Source organism: Numida meleagris, chromosome 1, assembly GCF_002078875.1.
Source record: "Numida meleagris isolate 19003 breed g44 Domestic line chromosome 1, NumMel1.0, whole genome shotgun sequence".
NCBI lineage: Eukaryota > Metazoa > Chordata > Aves > Galliformes > Numididae > Numida > Numida meleagris.
The window spans coordinates 146,803,054-146,816,162 of NC_034409.1; the positions used below are offsets into that span (position 1 = coordinate 146,803,054).

General features: G+C 35.3%; 1 long non-coding RNA gene across 1 annotated transcript in view; it reads right to left on the reverse strand.

Moving 5' to 3' along the window:
• LOC110408189 overlaps positions 1–12,308 on the reverse strand; it is a 16,217-nt gene extending 3,909 nt beyond the window's left edge. The window contains exons 1-2 of the long non-coding RNA XR_002444207.1: positions 12,252–12,308; positions 11,130–11,152 (exon numbers count right to left, since the gene is read on the reverse strand). This is a non-coding gene — a long non-coding RNA (uncharacterized LOC110408189). The remainder of the gene's footprint in view (positions 1–11,129; positions 11,153–12,251) is intronic.

Sequence of the window (13,109 nt, forward strand, 5' to 3'; positions counted from 1 at the left end):
GGGAAGGGAAGGGAAGGGAAGGGAAGGGAAGGGAAGGGAAGAAAGATGTGCTTAATTCAATCTGGACTGAGTAAATTACTTTCAATCCCCATACAATCTCTCTCACCAAATAACTTACACACTAGTCAAAAGAAATTATGTCCCGCTTTCCAGTGATTCTATTGATTATAATCAAATATCCAGGAATGATAGCTGCATGATCTTGGCTCAAATTCCTAGGAAAATGTATTGAGTTGTGAAAAATATCTATGATAAAGCATGTAGTCTAGTTACTTGCAAGATAAGAAAAGTAAAATTACAGAAGGAGTTGATGAGTGGTTACAATACTCTTAAAGAATGTACTTACTAACTGCTGGGGATTGTTTGCATTAATTCATTTCAAAGCCTACTACTAGCAAATACTTCTGAAAATCATAGAGAGTTGAGCCTCAGCTTGATTTCTGAAGGGAAATGGTAGATTAAGTTTCATTTTCATTTTGTTGTTATTCTTTTTAAATGGTTAATAATATTCTTTACAATTCTTGTTAGGTTAAAACCGTGGAATGTAATGCAATGTGTACCAAAAAAAGAGTGCATCCTGCAGTTCAGCATGTATCACTACAAAAAGTCATCGGAAAGGACTCGGAAATTAAAAATAAAATAAAGAGCTTGCAGGACTTTTGTTTTGTAACCAGTCATGGCTCCCTATAAAATAAAAATCAGTCAATCACTCAATAAGAGTAGTACTCATAGTAAAATAAAAGTTTTGTAAAAGGAGTTATCGATTCACATACAATTAACCTCACTAGGCAAAGGCCCATGCTACACTGTTCTTACCTCATGGCCATAAATTGTAACAGGGGATGTGGCTGCATCTGTATGCATGTGTGTCCCATTTGGCATCTGACTTTTGTATCACCTGCATGTTTCATCTTATCTCAAAGTGAAGCTGCCTGTCTTCGTGTAACATCCCTTATCTTGAAAGTATAAGAGCAGAACAGAATTTCACTGTTCTGAGATCATCCTATAATATCTCTGATGATTTAAGCGCTGGTGAAGCTTTCCATAGATGCTATCTGTTGCATGACGTGCTGTGGAATCATAGAACCATAGAATGTCTTAGGTTGGAAGGGATCTTAAAGGTATCTAGTTCAAAGTCCCTGATAAGGGCAGGTTTGCCAACATCCACATCAGGCACTAGATCATGTGCTCCCACCCAACCTGGCCTTGAACACCCCCAGTGCTGAGGCCTCCACAACTTCCTTGGGCAACCTGTTCCAGCACCTCAACACCCTGAGGGAACCTGTCCTCATAGGAGTTTGTCTAATGCTGCATAAATATAATATGACCTTGTTAAAATATATATATATATGTACTTAGACTGACTTACACTTCAAAATAATATTTGTAACAGCATTGAGAACCCAGTGTAGCTGAAGCCTATGTGAACAAACCAAATTAGATAAGATCTAATCCCAGCCATCTTTCTAGGCTATCATAGGAGCTGCATGCTGACTACCTGCACTGCTCTGTTAAATTAGTGATTGCTACCTGCCTCAACCATTTTAAGCCCTTCATCTTTGTTTCATTATATATCAGGTACGGATATTTGACAAAATAATGTTGTCACAGCAGAATTAAAAGTACTTCTTCTGATTTAAAAGACAAGTCTTACTGATATGTAAATATAATTTTCAGAGATTATATACCATTTAAATATACATCCCTAATACAAAACAAAATGCTATTTAAAAAATTATATATTTGACTAGGTTCAACTTCTAAAACTCTTTAAGTGTCTTTTCTGGGAAAATGTTATGAAATTCCAGGTTGTCAATGGTTTATGGGCTGGTTCAGCCTGGTTCGGGGATTAATGGGGTAGGGGGGACCCATGGACCCATGTCCCAGGAAAAGGGAAAGGGTAAAAAGGGAAAGGGTAGGGAGATGTGCCTAAAAAAACAAAGCAGTTGCATCAGTCTGAGGAGGAAACCTAATTTACTAAATAAGATATCGGAACGTAAGATAACATAATATAATACAATATAATTGGAATTGAAGCTAATTATTCAAATAAAATGAGAGAGAATGTACAAAAACTGGAAGACCTTACTCTAACACTGGGGGCAAGATGGCTAAGGAAAGAGACGCTGCTGAGCTGAGCTGGAAGATCAAAAAAACTGATGTCTTGTGATCTGCCTACAGTTTTTATCTTTCCCTCTGAACAGAAAACAGAAACAGAACAACGCTAAGTCCTCTGGCGTATGTAGTTCTTCTCTTCTGTCAGTGATCCATGAAACTGGAGCATTAACTCTTTAATTCTCAGTGCACTACATGATGTTATGGTGTGGAATACTGATAACCAAAAATCATAAAACCATGACACAGGTATATACTGTATTTTGAATATAGATATATGTTATTAAGAAGAGTTTATGTTCAAAACATGAGTAAGTGATAAGACATTTGGCTATAAAATTTATAGTCTGAAAGAGGCAAGGATCATTTTTCTTTAATGTAGCAAGAGATTATACATCACTGAAAAGGAGATTTAATCTAACTTTACTGTAATTACTTTTCTCTAATTAGTTATCACAGACTTTAACCTGGTTTAGAGTTCAATGTGATTATAAGACATGGATTTGCTTCCTTCCCTAAGGTAAGTTTTTATTATACTGCATAACATTTGACATGAAAGGTTATCTTACTGACATTGACTTGCATGATTTTCATGCTTAAAAGAAGGATGACATGGTAAATTTCATATTACAAAATATATGAGGATATTATTCCACACCTTGATTTAAACACTGTTATTCCAGTATTTAATTTAGATAAAAGTAGAATAAGTAATGTCGAAATGCTGTCTCTCAACTGAAAGAAAATGCACATAATTTAAAAATAATTTGATTTAGTTAAACTAACCTATTTGACTGACTAATACAAATGTGCATTTAAAGTACAGTAAAGGATACGTGTGGTGTATGTACTGTATGTATGTATATAAATTATAAGAGCTAACAAAAGATTTAAGTCAAAGAACATTCAGCTGTCCTTAAAATTATGTGCCTTCAAAGGGTTTACAAACATTGACTAAAGCTTTAATTTGTTATTTTGGAAATGTATGTTGCCTCTTTCACTCTGCAGTTGAAAACATCATTCCCTCTATCCCTGTCAGATCTGTTTCAGAAATTAGTGAAATAATTTACATTACTTTTATATTTAATATCAAACATGTTTCATTCTTGCAAGGTGGTGAATCTCTTAGAAGCTGTAGGATTGCACCTTGCAAAGCCACAACCCTTGCTTCTGAGTATAAGAAGTCCACCTCCACAGTCTCATTTGTTCCAGTGTTAAGAAAAAGAAATGAGACTATTTCAGCCAGTAACAGAAACAGTATTTCCTTAGGTTATGGGAAATAAGCAGCTGATAATTTGTATAGGTACTTGCAACAGACAATTATATACATAGAGTTCTATGATAGCAGTTATGAAATCTGAAATGCATTTCTCATACATGCCAGTCAGTAATATATCTGGAAAATTAATATACCAACATTTTTATCATTCTTTTTTTCACACATTTGAAGGGCTAAGTAGTTGAAACTTTGTTACATTTCTCCAGAGGCATCACAACGAAGTGTTAATGTCATTAATACTGTGACCCCAGTTTTAACACTCAGTAGTTGTTAAAATTTATCACCATTTTATTACCATTTAAATGCTATTAAATTGTTCATAGTAATTATTTAAATTAATTCCAAGTACTAAGATACACTTTATCCACTAACAGTTATATGTTAAATTTTTCCCGGAGGCACACTGATGGCATTTCTAGTCTCAAACAAGGTAACTGCATGGACAGAAGAGTAACTGAAATTGAAAGCTACATCCTTTCTGGTGGCATAGCAGTTTCCTTTGTGTTTTAAAATTGTGAACAGCCAACTTTCACATCATATTTTCATTGCATACATTCAAGATACTGAAACATTAAGGACTTAATTACCTTTTCTTTTTCTTTTTTTTTTTCTTTTAGAGTAAATTTTCCCTGATTAACCTCTCTGATTTAGAAAGAATACTTGATAGCCAAGCTATCTGCCTTGCATTGTATGAACAACCGTGGAGTTCATACTCCTGAGAGATATTGAACAGAAGAGTGAAATCAGGAAGCTTGATTTTAGGAAAGCCAAATTCCAGCTTTTCAGGGAGTTAGTCAACAAAACCCCTGGAAAACAGTCCTCAAGGACAAAGGAGTGGAGCAGAGCTGACATGTCTTTGAGGAAGCTTTCCTCAGGATGTAGGCCTCTCCATCCTCATGTGGAAGAAGTCAGGAAGGAATGGCATGGCTGAACTAGGACTTGTTGGTCAAACTGCAGAAAAAGAAGGAAATGCACAGGCAGAGGAAGAAGAGACAGGTAACATAGGAGGAGTCCAGGGATTCTGCTAAGCTGTGTAGGGATGGGGTCAGGAAGGCCAAGGCCCATTCAGAATTGGACATGGCAAGGGGTACAAAGAAGAATAAAAAAGGCTTCTATAAGTATACTGACCACAAAAGGAAAGTTGAGGATTGCATACCCTCCCTAAAGAGAAATGCAGACAGGCTAGTAACAACAAACAACGAGAAGGTTCTACAGCTTTTTTTGCATCAGACTTCATTAGTTACTGCTCTTCACACAGCTCTTGAGTGGATGGTTCAGAAGGTGAGTACTGGGAGAGCAATGCCTCTTGCTCTGTAAGTAAAGATGAGGTTTGCAACCACCTGAGGAACATTAATATCTATAAGTCTATGAGTCTCAACAAGGCTCACCACAGAGTCCTGAAGGAATTGGCTGACATAGTCACCAAGTAACTCTCGATGACGTTTGAAAAGTCATGGTGATCAGGTAAGGCCCCTGGTGAATGGAAAAAAAAACAACATCACACTCATTTTTAAGAAGGGTAAAAGGTAAAGGACAACCCAGAGAATTACTAACCTGCCATCCTCACCCCTGTGCTGGGGAAGATCATGGAGCAGATCTTCCTGGAAGCCATGCCAAGACACATGGAAGAGAAGGAGATGATATAAGATAATCAGCATGGCGTTACCAGGGCAGGTCCTGCTTGACCAACCTTGTGGCTTTTTATGATGGTATAGTTGCTTCAGTGGACAAAGGAAGAGTGGACAGATGTCATCTAGCTGGACTTCAGTAAGGTCTCACAGAATCACAGAATGGCTTGGGTTGGAAGGGACCATAAAGATTGTCTAGCTACAACCTTCATGCCATGGACAGGATTGCCAACCATTAGAAAAGATTGTCCAGGACTCCATTCAACCTGGCTTTGAATGCCTTCAGGGATGATGAAACCACAACTTCTCTGGCCAGCATGTTCCACTACTTCACCACTCTCTGAGTAAAGAATTTATTTCTAACATCTATTCTAAATCTCCCCTCTTTTAGTTTAAAACCATTCCCCCTTGTACTATCGCTATCAGACCATGTAAAAAGTCAGCCTCCTTCTTGTTTATAAGATCCCTTTAAACACTGAAGGACTTCAGTGAGGTCTTCCCTGAGCCTTTCTTGTAAAGTTGCATAGTTTAGCTACACAGCTTAGATAGGTATAATTGTAAGAGTACCATTACTTTTAAGATAACTGTAGTACAGAGATTCTCATTAAAATTGATGGTTGTGTTTGGACCTTGAGTGTTTCACCTTAGTTTAACCAGAGGGCATTTGTGAATCTGATCACACCTCTCTCTCTTCATAAGTGGGACATAATCATGCTTGCTCCACCTCCAGAGGTTCTTTCCAACCTCAATCATTTTGCAAATCTGTGATTCAGTAAATAAATATTATAAAGATTAGTAAGAATAATTGACAGTGAAAAACAAAAGGAGAAAAAGAGAAAATCCTTGAAGATTCATGGTCTTCTATTCACTTACAACAAGCTACTTAAAAAATGGTCCCTGTATAAATTTAAAACAAACAAATTTTAAAGGGGCATTATCTATATAAGATACTGCATGTATTAAATTATAGGATTAATTTTCCTATTCTCTTTCAAATAATAAAAAAAAAAACGAAACTTTATTTTCATGACTAATTCACTCAGTTTCAGATATGAGTCTGACTGAAATGATCTTTTGCAAATTTTTAACAGAAGCTAATAATTTCAGAAAAATAGATCTAACATTAAATAACAATGTTCATCTTGACATAAAGCCTTTGACTGTAATTCTCTTACTGCAGTCATCCATTCAGTTCCTTAACCACTGGAATATCCACTCTTCAAAGCCATATCTTTACAATGTGGAGATAAGGATATCTGGTGGGACCATGACAAAGGTTTTACAGAAGTCCACTTAGATGATGTTGGTTGGTCTTCATATATCAATCAATGCACTCCATTGTAGAAGGCCAACACGTTGATCAGGAATGATTTGCCCTTGATAAACCCATGCTGCCTGTCTTGTGTCATCTCCTTGCCTTGCAAGTGCCTGAACATAGCCTTCAGGAGGGTCAGGCACAGAGGTGAGGCTCACCAGTTTGTAGTTCCCTGGCTCTTCCTTTCTACCTTTCTAAAAACTGTGAGTGATACTTTCATATTCCAGTTTCTAGGAACTTCAGTTGACAGGCTGAGAAAGCTGGGGCTGTTCAGCCTGGAGAAGTTTCCAGGGGAGACCTGATAGCGGGCTTTCAGAATCTAAAGAGGGGCTATAAGAAAGAAAAGGACAGACACTTTTGCAGGATCTGTTGTGACAGGACAAGGGAAAATGGTTTCAAACTGAAAGAAGTGAAATTTAGGCTGGATATAATAAAAAAGTTTCTTTTATGATAAGAGTGTAGAGGCATTGGAACAGGCTGCCCAGAGATGTGGATGCCCCATCCCTGGATTCATTCAAGGCTAGACTGGACAGGGCTCTGAGCAATCTGATTCAGTTGTAGGTGTCCCTGTTTATTACAGGGGATTTGGACTAGATGACTTTCAAAGGTTCCTTCCAACTCAAACTATTCTATTATTCTATGATTCTATTTTTCCTTTGACCTCTTCTTACTGCTGACTTACTTGAAAAAGACTTTTTTGCTTTCTGACACCACAGCATCCAGTTTGAACTCAAGTTGGGATTTATTTTTTTCTGTTTTTTTTTTTTTTCTCCTGCAGATGTGAACTGCAGCACTGTACTCTCCCTGTGAAGACAGACCTCGCTTCCAGAACTCATAGATTTTATTTTCCAGGCAGATTCTCTGGTTCAGCCATGCTAGCCTTCTGCCCCACTTGCTTGACTTGCAGCAATTCAATCAGAGTTTAAAAATATGAAAAGACAGTTGTAAAATATTTATATATTTTATATCATTCTGCTAGACTGAGATACTCTAGCACAAGAGGCAGAAAATCCTCACACATTCACTGCTATTAAATAGCATTATTAAAAAAAAAAAAAACAACACACTGATTTGAAAGAGCATCTATGTTATATATAAAAGTAGTGGAAATTGTAATATAAATAATAATATGATAAATTTCTATATAAAATAGAAAATATTTTGTTGTTTTATTATTATTGATGTATATGGGTTAAAAATCCTCAAAAAAGAATGATAGACATATTCTCGTAAGGCCGTGAAATCATTTATCTGAAGATTATTTTACAATCATAAATGGAAAAAGCAAATAGTCTAATATTTTAGTATATTCAATGACAGGAAAGTTCATTCTGTTTCTCAGAGGAACTATCCAGAAAAATTTATGACATATAGAATTAATTTAACTGCTTGATTTAACAATTGCTACTGTAGGTTATGAACAATATGAAGATGGCCTCCAGATACTTATAGACAAAAAATATATTTTAGATATTTTTTGGTTAACTAAAACAGTTTTCATCTGAGAATATATTATATTGCCTGATCTTATATTTGAATTAGAACTGTTCATTTAAAAGACTTCTGGTTAACATATGACTTATTTTATTCACAGATATATCCACTGAGTTTGACATTAACTAACTATTTTCCACCAGGATATCATTAGTATATTCATTTTCAGATTATTCTTTGTACGAATGTCTTTCAGCATTTCTTGCAACAGAGACAACAACAAAAAAAGTATTTCACAAGAATACTGAAAATTTCTTCACGTATTCCTACACTATTGTCAGGAGACTGACTTGAGAAATTATACACTTTCCTTTCTAACACCCAGTATTTCTTACAGTATATTTTACAGCCTTCCAAAACTATAATTTAAGAGAGCACATAAAAATGTGCTTGGCTTTTATGCTTCACATATTTTTCAGTTTTTAAAAACTGTAGTATTGCCATCAATGTACTTCATATGTATTTTAGGTAGACTACATATAATAACTAAAAAAAATTAAGTCTACCTAACCAACCTTCTCTACCAATTTACATCCTTTTTCAAGACCTTCATTATTAGGACACTCCCTCCAGTCTTGTATGCTTTTATCCAGATCTCCAACTGCACATAAATGTGAAATAGGTCACGATTTGCATTTAAATGGTGAAATATGGATAATTTTGTACATTTTTCCTAATATTGATTTTGAAGACAAGAAGTGAGATAATATTAGGCGTCTAGAACCTACATACTTTACTAACACTTGCTTCACAGACAGATCACAGAATCACAGACTTGTTTAGAGTGGAAGGGATCTCTTGAGATTAACTAGCCAACTCTACTGTTCAAGCAGGTCCACTTAGAGAAATTTGCCTTGGACCATGATCATTTGAGTTTTGAACACATCCTTGGATGGAGACTCCACAACTTTTCTGAGTAAGTTGCGCCAGCGTTTTATCACCCTCACAGTAAATGAGTGTTTGCTTGATTTCAAAACAAATTTCATGCCTCTTCTACTGTTAATTAGAACTTTAGAAGACTTTGTCTCCCTTGTCTTTGTTAAATGCCATGAGGTGTTTATAACCTCATAAGATATAAGATGTTCTTATTCCTTAATCATCTTTGTGGGCATGTACTGAACTCAATTCAATATCATCATATCTTTATTGTACTGAGTAACCTGGAACTGGGCCCAGTACTTCAGATGCAGCCTCACTGGTACTGGGAAGAGAGGAAGAATCACCTCCTTTGACCTGCTGGCAACGCTATTTATAACGTAGCCTAAGATACTGCTGGTCATTTTTGTCACAACAGTAAGTTTTTTGTTCATGGTCAGTTTTCCATCCACCAGACTCCAAGATCCTTCTCAGAAGACCTTTGCTCTAACATGATGGCCACCAGAGTCTACTGGCTCATGGAGTTACTCCTCTACAAATGAAGAACTTTGAATTTTCTCTTGTTGAACCTCATAAGTTTCTTCTCTGACCATTTCTCCAGTCTGGTCATGACCTACTGAATGATACTCAAATATGTATCACTGATCAAATGTATCAGTCAGTCTCCAAATTATTATTTTATCTGCAAACTAGCTGTGGGTACACTATGTTCCATTGTACAGGTCATTAGTAAAGAGGTTAAACTGTACTGGATTCAGTATTGGCCATTGGAATACATTGCTATTGCCTTTCCTTCAATCAGACTTTGTTTTTTCTACTGTTCACAACTTTCTGGGCCTGGTTATTCAGCCAGCTTTCATTCCCACTCCATATCTCAATGTACATTTATATAAACCATACTTCGTCATCTTTTCCATGATGGTGTCATGGGAGAGTCAAAGGCTTTTCTAAAATCACAAGGCTGGTAATGTGTGAAGTACAATTATTCATACATTTGGAAGAAACCTGTTTTGTAAAACTCTGAGAAGAACTGGAAAAGTACTGATAAAAGCAAGAGGGACTTCTAATTCATAAAAATGCAGGAAATATGAAAACATTACAGAAACAAATGAAAATACACTAGTTCCATGAAAAGGCCTTGCACATTCAACTCACACATGCAAGAGGGAAAAATTAAATTAAATTAAAATAATAATAAAAACAACAAAAATCACAATGATAGAAGTCCTAATATTACAAGACAACATTTGCAGTTTCTCCTAATCCACTCAGTTTTAACAAATCGTTTTCACTTCTCTATGTTATCTTCTTCATACTTCAAATCCTCCTTCAGCTTTACTTTCAATAATAATGCTAGACAAGTTTTCATTATTTACATAAGAAATAAAACATGAATGAAATATATTACTTTGGACATAAGTGTTCATCTTGAGCCTAAGCATTCAGTCAAATATTACTCTGCTTTAAAAAATGGCTTGTTTCCTCAAAATACCTTCAATAATAATGAACAAGTGATACTACTTAGGTTCAAGACAAAGTTTTATTGTGAATCTAGAGAGAAGCAAAATCGGAAACAATTCACATCAAAAATGTAGGAATAAAAAACTCTTGAAGCAAAGTGAACTTGTGTTTATTCCTGCATGTAACAGTCAGCCTTCACTTTAGATTTTAAGCTTGTACCAAATGGCTTTTAGGAAAGCTTAAGGACAATATTATGAGTCATTTAAAATCTGAATCATGAAAATATGAATCATTTTAAAAAGTTTTCTTTTTCTCTTTTTCTTTATTTGTGGAATCAGCCAGTATCTTGCTCACATCATTTACTTATGCAACCTTGGTTGCACATATGTATTATCAAAAAGGTCCACACCTTTCCATCTCTGACTTCTCACTCCTGATAACTCAGCTACAGAAAGTGTCAAAATGAACAGAATCTGTGTCAAAGTCTTGCAGCAATACTGCTTAGGCTAACACTTCAGCATGGGTTGACATACAGACTTCCTCATCATTCAGAAATGTTCAGCATAAACTGCTAAAGTCTTATTTTACTGATAGCTTCAGACACAAATAACCTTTTTTTTTTTTTTTTTTTTTTTGGGGGGGGGGGAGAGGGACAGGATTTATACAAGAGTTTTAGAGGGTACTGTTAGCTTATTAAAGTGAAACTGCTGTTGATTTTTGTGCAGTTCTGTGTGGAGCCAGGAGCTGAACTTGATGATCCTTATGAGTCCTTTCCAACTCAGGTCATTCTATGCTACAGTGAAAAGGTTTGATACAAAACCAGGACAGGGTGACCTGAAACTAGGATGACTTCCTTCTGTTGTCAAACGTACATGTGCTCATAAGTTCTATAGTTCATTGTCGATGGCTGTGTAGAAGCTATTGGTATTAGTTCATAGATTTTCTGTACTCACATACTCACATTCCAAAAGACAGCAGCTTCCCCTAAAAAAAAAAAAAAAAAAAAAAAAAAAAACATCCATCAAGATTCCATCTCCCAACACAAAAGACTGGATCTAGCTGTTTAGTTGTCCATTTCAGGTGACTCAGTAGACATATTAATTATCAAGAAGTAAACATCAGATATTAAATCACTTATAGTTTATTATGTTTTAAAATATTTCTATACAGCATATTCCCATTGCTGTTTATATAGTTATCTATTTATTAATGTTTCACTTGGTTTCTCTGAAGTATTAGGATTGTGCAAGAACATTAGTAGTATATTTATCTTACCCGATTTTAATATTTAAATGCCCATTATTTTAGGTTGAAATTTATTATCCTTGGAAATGCTTACTTCTATCAATTTACTATAAGGACACTTTGACTAGTTCAGGCTTAGATGTACAGATTTCAAATTTTAAATTCACACTGTTGAATCCTACTGTAACTTTTTTTTGCAATCGACTTTGTCTTCCTCTTCATATATCTTAATATATCATAAATAGCCTGGGCAACCTGATCTAGTGGGTGGCAACCCTGCCCTCTATAAGGAGATTTCAACTAGATTATCTTTAAGGTTCCTTCTAACCCAAGCCATTCTATGATTCTACAGCTCTATAATTCTAAGTATAAAATGGTGGTAATCTAGATTGTATACTGGTAGATAAATACATGCTCTAGTTATACTAGCACTTATTCAATATATAACCTTTTTTCCAAATCTATGTCATTTATTTATTTACTTACTTACTTAGTTAAGACAAGTAGCAATGAGCATTAATTCCAGGAGAGCACCTGGAATGCATTTTTGAAGATCTGTATAGCATGCAGAATACTGAGCAGGATCATGAAAGCTTTGTACTAGATCAAAAGTTTTGCATTACGCTCTTACAGTAATGTTAGAAATCTCTCTGTATACATGATTATTTTTTTCACCAGCAGTCACCTGTGTGGCAAAAAATCTGTGTTCTACTAAACCATTTCACTGCTTTCTCCCCATCACACAATAATCCTTTTCTATTGTGTTAATTGCATAATTACTTTTGTTGCCTGGATACGTTTACAGTTTTCCAACAATAGCTAAAAATTAAGTAGTTACCAGAATATGGCCCTTGTGCTGTAGTTTGGAAGGCAGTAAGACACCTGTGCTCCCCAGTGCTGAATAAAGAATAACAGTAGTCTGGGAAAACTTCTTTGGACTTGGTCCATCATCTCAGAGAACACAATGTACAGTCTGTTATTGGCTGTGTTCAGGGACCTGTTTCCAAAGTATCATGTGTTCAGGCAGAACTATTACGTATACAAAGCCTTTTAAAAGAGGTTTTGACAGTCAAGATGAACTAGTGGTGAACAACAACACTTCAGTTTCACTTTCAGAAACGAAAGAAAGCTTGTACAAATGAAAGAAGTTTATACTAGTATGGCAATTTAGGGAGAAATATGACATCTGTGTGGGATGAAGAACATAGTATTTGATTATCCCAAGGCATGGTATGTAAATACTGATAACAAATACGTAAATTGTTCTCAGAAAATAACTGGTGAAGTTAAGTGTTCTTTATATACACTACTGAATCAAAACTTTCATTATCATGCAATTACTACAAATACACATGTAAAATATACACAATGAAGAATTTTCCTGTGACATTTAACTTACAAGTGTTACAATGATTTAGATATTTTAAAATAAAATTGAAATGTAGAGATCCATATGTCATAGAACAATAACTTTTTGTTGTTACCAAAACCTAATGAGAATCTTGGAAAATATAGCCTTTAATATAGAACTGAAAATATATATGCATTAAAAAGCCAGAGCTTATAATTTTATATCCATTTAATACACAGCTTATCGCTACTACCCAACTTGATACTATCTAATTTTGTTCCCCTTAGGTTGTAGTTGCTACTACTGTCCCATTTTAAAAGTGCTAGTCATTATCATTACAGTGGA